The sequence below is a fragment of the Manis pentadactyla genome, chromosome 4 (genome assembly GCF_030020395.1).
Source record: "Manis pentadactyla isolate mManPen7 chromosome 4, mManPen7.hap1, whole genome shotgun sequence".
NCBI lineage: Eukaryota > Metazoa > Chordata > Mammalia > Pholidota > Manidae > Manis > Manis pentadactyla.
The window spans coordinates 154,752,894-154,763,308 of NC_080022.1; positions in this window are offsets into that span (position 1 = coordinate 154,752,894).

Genomic DNA, 10,415 nt, shown 5'->3' on the forward strand with positions numbered 1-10,415 from the left:
GCATTGAAGGATGTGTTAAAAGGACTTCTGTAGATATAAATGTTCTTAAGCCTAAATAAACCCACAGTAAATGTAGTAGACCAGTTACTTACCAAGCAAGTATGAAATTAAAATAACGCAAAAGCAGTAAAAACCAGCTATATACAAAATCAGTGAAGGGATACACAAGAGATGCAAATTATGACATCTAATACATAAAATGTTGAAGAAGAATAAAAAAGAAGCACTTTTAGACTGTGTTTGAATAGAGCAATCATCAACTTAATAGAGTGGTATATAGTTAGAAAACTACACACGAGCCTTATGGTAACCACATATCTGAAGACTATAAGAAATACACAAACACTAAAAAAGAGAAGTCTAGTAACAACATTAAAGGACACCATCAAGTAGCAAGAGAAGAGTATAAGGAAGAATGGAACAGAAAGGAATTATAAAACAATTAGAGAACAATTAATAAATGGCAATAAATATGTACCAATAATTACCTTAAATGTAAATGGAGTGAATGCATCAATCAAAAGACATAGAGTTGCAGAGTGGATGAAAAAACAAGACCCATTTATATGTAGCCTACAGGAGACGCATTTTAGACCTAAAGACATTCACAGTCTGAAAAATGAAGGGATGGAGAAATATATTACATGAAAATAATAGGGAGAAAACAGGAGTAACAGTACTTATATGGACACAAAGACTTCAAAACAAGGAAATTAACAAGGCCCCAAGAAAGACACTATGTAATGATAAAGGGGTCAGTTCAATAAGAGGATATAACCATTATTAATATTTCTGCACCCAACACAGGAGCACCTAAACATGTAAAAGAAATACTAAGAGAATTAAAAGGTTAAATAGACTGGAACTCATTCATATTAGGAGACTTTAACATACCACTTATCAATAGATCAACCACACAAAATAAATAAGGAAACAGAGGCACAGAACAACATGTCAGATCAGATGCTCTTGACATATATCTACAGAGTATTCCACCCAAAAGCAGCAGGTTACACATTTTTCTTAGGTCTATATGGAATGTTCTCCAGAATAGGTCACATATTAGGCCATAGAAAGACCGTCAATAAATTTAAAAAGATTGAAATTGTATCAAGCAACTTCTCACACCACAATGGTATAAAACTAGAAATAAATTACCCAAAGATAAAAAAGCCCACAAACACATGGAGACTAAACAATGTGCTTCTAAAGAAGATTGAAGAGAATCAGTGGATGAACAAACAAATCAAAACAAGTAAAGCAATACATGGAGACAAATTTAAATAAAAATACAATAGTCCAAATTTGTGGGATGCTGATAAAGTGGTTCTAAGCAAGAAGTACACAGCAATACAGGCCTACCTGAAGAAACAAGAACAATCCCAAATGAACCGTCTAAATTCACAATTAAAGAAACTAGAAAAAGAAGAACAGATGAAACGCAACATTACTAGAGGAGGGACATAATAAAAATCAAAGCAAAAATAAATAAAATCAAGAAGAATAAAACAATAGAAAAAGTCAGTGAAACCAAGAGCTGGTTCTTTGAGAAGATAAACAAAGAGACAAACCTTTAGCCTGACTTCCAAGGAAAAAGAGACAGTACACACATAAGCAAAATCAGAAATGAAGATGGAACAGTCACAACAGATACCACAGAAATACAACAGATTATTAGAGAATTCTATGAAGAACTATGTGCCAATAAATTAGGAAATCTAGGAGAAAAGGACCTATTCCTAGAGAAATAAAACCCTCCAAGATTGATCCAGGAAGAAACAGAAAATCTGTACTAACCAATTACCAGCCGCAAAATTGAACTGGTAGTCAAAAAACTCCCAACAAACAAAAGACAGGACCAGATGGTTTCACAGCTGAATTCTACCAAACATGTAAAGAAGAGCTAATACCCATCCTTCTTAAAGTATTTCAAAAAGTAGAAGATGGAATACTTCCAAACTCATTCTGTGAGGCCAGGATCAATCTTAATCCCAAAAGCAGAAAAAACAGTACAAAAAAAGAAAATTTTAGACCAATATCCTGATGAACATTGATACAAAAATCCTCAGCAATATATTGGCAAACCAAATTAAAAAATGCAACAAAAGAATCATCTAACACAGGCAAGTAGAATTTATTCCAGCGGTGCAAAATGGTACAATATTTGCAAATCAATCAATATCATACCCTACATTAACAAAAACAAAGATAAAACCACAACTCAGTAGATGCTGAAAAGGCATTTGACAAAATTGAACATCCATTCGTGATAAAAAATGCTTAACCACATGGACATAGAGGGTACATACCGCAATATAATAAAGCCATATATGACAAACCCACAGTTAACATCATACTCAATGGTGAAAAACTGAAAGCTTTTCCTCCAAGATCAGGAACAAGACAAGAATGTCCAGTCTATTTTTATTCAACAAAGTACTGCAGGTCCTAGCCACAGCAGTCAAAAAAGATAAAGAGATAAAAGTCATTCAAATTGGCAAGGAAGAAATTACTGTTAATGATTGCAGATGACATATGCAGAGAACTGTAAAGACTTCACAAAAAAACTGTTGGAACTAATAACTAGATTCAGCAAAGTTAAAAGTTAGAAAATTAATACACAGAAACATGCTGCTTTCCTGTATACTAACAATGAACTAGCAGAAAGAGAAATAAGGAAAACAATTCCATTGACAATTGCAGTAAAAAGAATAAAATACCTAGGAAGGAACATACCAAGGAGGTAAAAGACTTATACCCTGAATACTATAAGACACTCATGAGAGCAATTAAAAGAAGACAGCAACAAATGGAAATCTACCCCATGCTTTTGGATTGAAAGAAATAATACTGCCAAAATGACTGTCCTGCCCAAAGCAGTCTACAGATTTGATGCAATCCCTATCAAAATATGAATGACAGTTTTCAATGAACTAGAGCAAATAAGCCTAAAATTCATACAGAACCATAAAAGACCCTGAATAGCCAAAAGAAAGAAGAACAAAATGGGGGTGGGGTATTATGCTCACTGACTTCAAGCTCTACTTCAGAGCTACGGTAATCAAAACAATGTGGTACCAGCACAAGGACAGACCCATAGATCAATAGAACAGAATAGAGAGTCCAGATAGAAGCCCATGCATCTGTGGTCATGTAGTAAATAATAAAGGAGTCATGGATATACAATGGGGAAAAGACAGCCTCTTCAACAAATGGTGTTGGCAAAACTGGACAGCTACATGTAAGAGAATGAACCTAGATTTTTGTCTAACTCCACACACAATATTAAACTCAAAATGGATCAAAGACTTGAATATAAGTCGTGAAACTGTAAAACTCATGGAAGAAAACATAGGCAAAATCTCTTGAGTATAAACATGAGCAACTTTTTTCCTGAACACATCTCCTTGGGAAAGGGAAACAAAATAAAAAAATGAACAAATGGGAGGGACCCCATCAAGATAAAAAACTTCTGTACAGCAAAGGACACCATCAGAACAAAAAGGCATCCTGCAGTATGGGAAAATATATTCGTAAATGACTCATCTGACAAGGGTTTAACATCCAACATATGTTAGGGACTCACATGCTTCAACACCAAAATAAGAAATAACCTAATTTAAAATTGCATGTCTGACCTGAACAGACATTTCTCCAAAGAAATACAGATGGTCAACAGGCACAGGCTCCACATTGGTAATCATCAAGGAAATGGAAATCAAAGCCACAGTGAGATTATCACCTCACACCAGTCAGTTTGGCCACTATCCAAAAGATAAGAAATAGCAAGTATTGGCAAGGATGTGAGAAAAAGGGAACCCTCCTGCAGTGTTGGTGGGAATGTAAATTGGTGCAGCCACTCTGGAAAGCACTATGGAGGTTCCTCACAAAAGGAAAACTAGAAATGTCGTATGACCCAGTAATTCCACCTCTAGAAATTTACCAGAAGAAAACAAAGTTTCTCATTCAAAAAGAAACATGCACCCTTATGTTTATTGTCACATTATTTACAATAGCCAAGATACAGAAGCAACGATCATGTCCATCAATAGGTGAATGGGTAAAGAAGATGTGGTACCTACACACAATGGAATATTTTTAGCCGTAGAAAACAGAGAACTTCCTGCCACTTGCAACAATATGGGTGGATCTAGAGGGTATTATGCTCAGTGAAATAAACCATGCAGAGAAAGACATATACTACATGATTTCACTTATTTATGGGATATAAAAACAAAACAAAACAAACAAAAGCAGTAGACTCACAGACACTGAGAAATGACTGGTGATTACCATGGGGGGGGGGTTGGGGTTGATGGGTGGGAGGTGAGGGGGATAAAGGCGCATAAAAATTCTCAATCATAATATAAGTTGGTCATGGGTATGGTAATAGAGCATGGAGACTATAGCCACTGATTTTGTAACATCTTCCTATGCTGACGGTAACTGTACTAGGTGGGTGAGGATATAATAATACGGGTAACTGTTGAACCACCGTTTTGTATACTTGAAATCAGTAAAGGATTATATACCAACTGTATTTCTTTAAAATAAAAAAATAAAGAAGGGGTATGCAGGCCAAGGTAAGGTGTTTGGTAAAGACACTATGGGTAGTAGGCAAAATCTGAATCCTATAGGCTTTCTTAGACCATGACAGAAATTTTATTTTAAATGCTTTTGGAAAGGGATTGGCTCCACATCCCTTCCCAAGGGGTGGAAGGTAAGGGAGGAAATGTACCACAGTGGCTAAGAGATAAAGTTTGGAGCCAAAATTCACAATGCTTTTATTTACCGTACAGACTTTGGCAAATTAATATATTGTGACAGTTTTTTTGTCTGTAAGATGGTGCTAATAATGGTACCTACCTCATACTGTTGTATTAGATGACTTAATACATGTGAAGTTCTTAAAAGTAGTGCCTGGTACATAGTAGATGCTCTATAAATGTTTGCTGTTACTATTGTTTGTTGAAGTAGGTCAGTGGCATGATCCAGTTTGTTTTTGGCCAGTAGTTCAAATGCACAGGGAGGAGCCTCTGCTACGTCCCTGTAGCTGCTGTAGGCAGGGCCCCATTCTGGCTCTCCTGGCGCGATGGGGGAGTACATCAGGTGTGTGAGAACAGTGCTTGCTGGGAGGAAGGAGCAGGAGGCTGAGAATCGCATTTGGGGGCTGCAGCGCTGCGTTCCTAGCCAGGGGAATGGAGCATCTGAAGCTCTTGAAAGTTCTCAACCTGCTGGGCCGAGTTTGCTGGGACGATTTTGTCCACTTGCCCTTTCCCCTGAGCAGCAAGCTCTGTGTGATCCTTGCCCTGTTAGTGCCCCTCTTACTGTTGGGTAGTCTTTTAAAGTGCCACCTTTCTTTTGTCCCCTAAAAGTGTCTGGAATCTCAGTCTCTCCAAGTATTCCATCTGTCTTTGCTTTCCAGCCCCACTAATCTCCAGAGCAGATGTCCAGGGCTGGGTGTTCAGCAGTCCTGGGCTTCGACTCCCTCCCTGCTTCATTTCTTTTCTGCCTGTGATCTGCAGTGGGGGGAGGGCTTGGGTCCCACCGGATCGCATCTTTGTTACTTAACCCTTTTCTATGACGTCTTCTCTTTTCCATAGATGTAGGCAGTCTGTTCTGCAGTCTTTGGGTTGCTCTTTCAGGATTAGTTGTATTTGCTGTCTTTCCATGTTATATGTGGTTTCCAGAGGAGGTTTCTGCCTCTCTTCTCATGCCACCATCTTTTTCTCATCTCTCGCCTCCTGGCTTTAGAGCTTTAAAGTACGGGATGACTTTGTTAGAACTAATAGCTAATTTCTTTCAAGTTGAAGCTAATATTCATTGACTATTCCAAATATCTTAAGGCCCTTAAGAATTATGCTCACTCTACTCTGCCTGTGTTGTATAAATGGGAAAATAAAGCCTGGATGATAACATACTATTTACAATATAGTTTCCTGAATATCTTAGGCTCACTGTTGAGACCTACTGCTCAGGAAAAAAAAGATTCTTTTCAAAATGTTGCTGCTTATTGATAATGCACCTGGTCAACCAAAAACTCTGATGGAGATATACAATGAGATGAATGTCTTTTTCATGCCTACTAACACAGCATCTATTCTGAAGTCCGTGGATCAAGGAGTCATTTTTGACTTTGAAGTCTTGTTATTTAAAAAATATATTTCATAAGGCTATACCTGCCATAGACAGTGATTGCTCTGATGGATTTGGGCAAAGTAAACGTAAATCTTCTGGAAAGGATTCACCATTCTAGATACCATTAAGAACATTCAGGATTCATGGTAAGAGGTCAAAATATCAACATGAATAGGATTTTTGAAGAAGTGGGTTCCAACCGTCATGGATAGCTTTCAAGGATTCAGGACATCAGAGGAGGATGTAACTCAGATGTGGTGGAAAAAGTGAGAGAACTAGAATTAGAAGTGGCACCTGAAGATGTGACTGAACTGCTGCAGTCTCATGATAAAGCTTTAATGGATAAGGAGTTGCTTCTTACGGGTGAACAAAGTGGTTTCTTGAGATGGAATCTTCTTCACAGCAGTGAAGATGCTGTGAAGATTGCTGAAATGAGAACAAAGGATTTAAAATACTCTATAAACTTAGTTCATAAAGCAGTGATAGTATTTGAGATAGTTGATCCCAATATTGAAAGAAGTTCTTCTGTATAAAATGCTGTCAAATGGCATCACATGCTACAGAGAAACTGAAAGGAAGAATATACGTCATTGTTGTCTTACTTTAAGAAATCTGCATAGCTGCTGCAGCCTTCAGCAATCATTGCAGATGAGAAAACCACCATCAACATCAAGGCAGGACCCTCCACCAGCAAAAAAGATTATGACTTGCTGAAAGCTCAGGTGATGGTTAGCAATAACAAAATTTTAAAGATATGTACATTGTTCTGTAGACATAATGCCATCTCACACTTTATAGCCTGTAGTATAAATATTTCTATATGCACTGCGAAAAACAAAAAAAAATCATTTGATTGCCTTTATTGCAGTAGTCTAGAATCAAATATGCAGTATCTCCGAGAGGTATGCCTGTATTGCTACATTTCTCCCCAAAGTTATTGTGCCTGGTTATTAAAATCCCACTGTATTGGTGACTTACTGCTGTCTAACAGAATACTCCCAAACTTAGCAGTGTAAAACATTATCCCACATGGTTTCTGTGGCTCAGGAACCTGGGAGTAGCTTAGCCTAGGTGGTTCCAGCTCAGGGTCTCTCGCATGGTTGCAATCAAGATGTCATTTATAGCTGTGGTCATCTAGCTATGGGACATTTGCTTCTAGGATGGCTTACTTATATTGTTGTTGGCAGTATTCTTCAGTTCTTTGCCCTGTGGGCCTCTTCTTAGGGTTGCTTGAATGTCTTCATGCTGTGACAGCTGGCTTCCCCAGGTGGGTAATCCAAAAGAGCAATGCGGTAGCCACAGTGTGTTTTTATGATCTCGTGTCATAAGTGATACATCATTAGTCATCCTTATTTGTGAGCACTGAGACACTAAATTCTAGCCCACTCTTAAAAGAAGGGGAATTAAGCCCTGCATAAAAAGAGTATCAGAGAATTTGTGCACATATTTAAAAACCACACGCAGAGTTCACACTTCTTCGATTGTTCATTCATTCACGAAATACTTATTAAGTACCTGCTATGTGCCAGGTACTGGGGACTCAGCAATGAACAAAACAATAAAAAATTCCTGGACTAATGGAAATCTCTTCTGTGAAGAGAAAACAGATAATAAACTAAAATAGTGGCATACAGAGGGCATTCAAAGACTTGCAATTGAATGAGGAATTGACTGTAGATAGAAAAGGGGAAAAGGTCCACTGACTATAAGCCCTGAGATACTCTCAATGTGAAGAGGTGGGGGTATGAATGGAGGAACAAGGCAAAACAAAAGTGAGAAAGAGCCACAAGTGAAATAGAAAGTAATTCAGTAGAGAGTCTCTTAAAAGCTAAATGAAGAAAGTTGTTGAAGAAGTTGTTCAGGAAAGTTGTTCAAGTTTGTTAAAAAATAAGACATATATTTTGCTAAATGTCAATTATACCCAATTTTAAGAAATATATTTTATTTTATTTTATTTTATTTTGTTTGGTTTGGTTTTGTTATCATTAATCTAAAATTACATGAAGAACATTATGTTTACTAGGCTCCCCCTTCACCAAGTCCCCCCGACAGACCCCTTCACAGTCACTGTCCATCAGCGTAGTAAGATGCTGTAGAATCACTGCTTGTCTTCTCTGTGCTGCCCAGTGCTCCCCGTGCTCACTCCACACTATACATGCTAATCGTAATGCCCCCTTTCTTTTTCCCCGCCCTTATCCCTCCCTTCCCATCCATCCTCCCCAGTCCCTTTCCCTCTGGTAACTGTTAATCCATTCTTGGGTTCTGTGATTCTGCTGCTGTTTTGTTCCTTCAGTTTTCCTTTGTTCTTATACTCCACATATGAGTGAAATTATTTGATACTTGTCTTTCTCTGCCTGGCTTATTTCACTGAGCATAATACCCTCTAGCTCCATCCATGTTGTTGCATATGGTAGGATCTGTTTTTTTCTTACGACTGAGTAATGTTCCATTGTGTATACGTACCAAATCTCCTTTATCCATTCATCTACTGATGGACATTTAGGTTGCTTCCATATCTTAGCTATTGTAAATAATGCAGTGATAAACATAGGGGTGCATCTGTCTTTTTAAACCTGGAGTGCTGCATTCTTAGGCTAAATTCCTAGAAGTGGAATTCCTGGGTCAAATGATATTTCCATTTTGAGCATTCTGGTGAACCTCCATACTGCTTTCCACAATGGTTGAACTAATTTGCATTCCCACCAGCAGTGTAGGAGGGTTCCCCTTTCTCCACAACCTCGCCAACATTTGTTGTTGTTTGTCTTTTGGATGGTAGCCATCCTTACTGGTGTGAGGTGATATCTCATTGTGGTTTTAATTTGCATTTCTCTGATGGCAAGTGATGTGGAGCATCTTTTCATGTGTCTGTTGGCCATCTGAATTTTTTCTTTGGAGAACTGTCTATTCAGCTCCTCTATCCCATTTTTTAATTGGATTATTTGCTTTTTGTATGTTTGAGGTGTGTGTGCTCTTTATATATTTTGGATGTCAATCCTTTATCGGATCTGTCATTTATGAATATATTCTCCCATACTGTAGGATACCTTTTTCTTCTACTGATGGTATCCTTTGCTGTACAGAAGCTTTTTAGCTTGATATAGTCCCACTTGTTCATTTTTGCTTTTGTTTCCCTTGCCCAGGGAGATATGTTCATGAGGAAGTCACTCATGTTTATATCCATGAGATTTTTGCCTATGTTTTTTTCTAAGGGTTTTATGGTTTCATGACTTACATTCAGATCTTTGATCCATTTCGAATTTACTTTTGTGTATGGGGTTAGACAGTGAACCAGTTTCATTCTCTTGCATGTAGCTGCCCAGTTTTGCCAGCACCATCTGTTGAAGAGACTGTCATTTCCCCTATTGTAGGTCCATGGCTCCTTTATTGTATATTAATTGGCTATATATGTTTGGGTTATTGTTTGGAGTCTCTATTCTGTTCCACTGGTCTGTGGCTCTGTTCTTGTGCCAGTATGAAATTGTCTTGATTACTGTGGTTTTATAGTAGAGCTTGAAGTTGAGGAGCGAGTCCCCCCCACTTTATTCTTCCTTCTCGGGATTGCTTTGGCTATTCAGGGTCTTTGGTGGTTCCATATGAATTTTTGAACTATTTGTTCCAGTTCATTCAAGAATGCTGTTGGGAATTTGTTAGGGATTGCATCGAATCTGTATATTGCTTTGGGCAGATGGCCATTTAATTCTTCCTAGCCAGGAGCATGGGATGAGTTTCCATTTGTTAGTGTCCTCTTTAATTTCTCTTAAGAGTATGTTGTAGTTTTCATGGTATAGGTCTTTCACTTCCTTGAGTAGGTTTATTCCTAGGTATTTTATTCTTTTTGATGCAATTGTGAATGGATTTGTTTTCCGATTTCTCTTTTTTTAGTCCATTGTTAGTGTATAGGAAAGCCACAGATTTCTGTGTGCTAATTTTGTATCCTGCAACTTTGCTGAATTCCGATATTAGTTCTAGTAGTTTTGGAATGGAGTCTTTAGGGCTTTTTATGTACAATATCATGTCATCTGCAGATAGTGACAATTTGACTTCTTCTTTACCAATCTGGATTCCTTGTATTTCTTTGTTTTGTCTAATTGCCATGGCTAGGACCTCCAGTACTATGTTGGATAACAGTGGGGAGAGTGGACATCCCTGTCTTGTTCCCGATCTCAGAGGAAAAGCTTTCAGCCTCTTGCTGCTCAATATGATGTTAGCTGTGGGTTTATCATATATGGCCTTTATTATGTTGAGGTACTTGCCCTCTATGCCCATTTTGTTGAGAG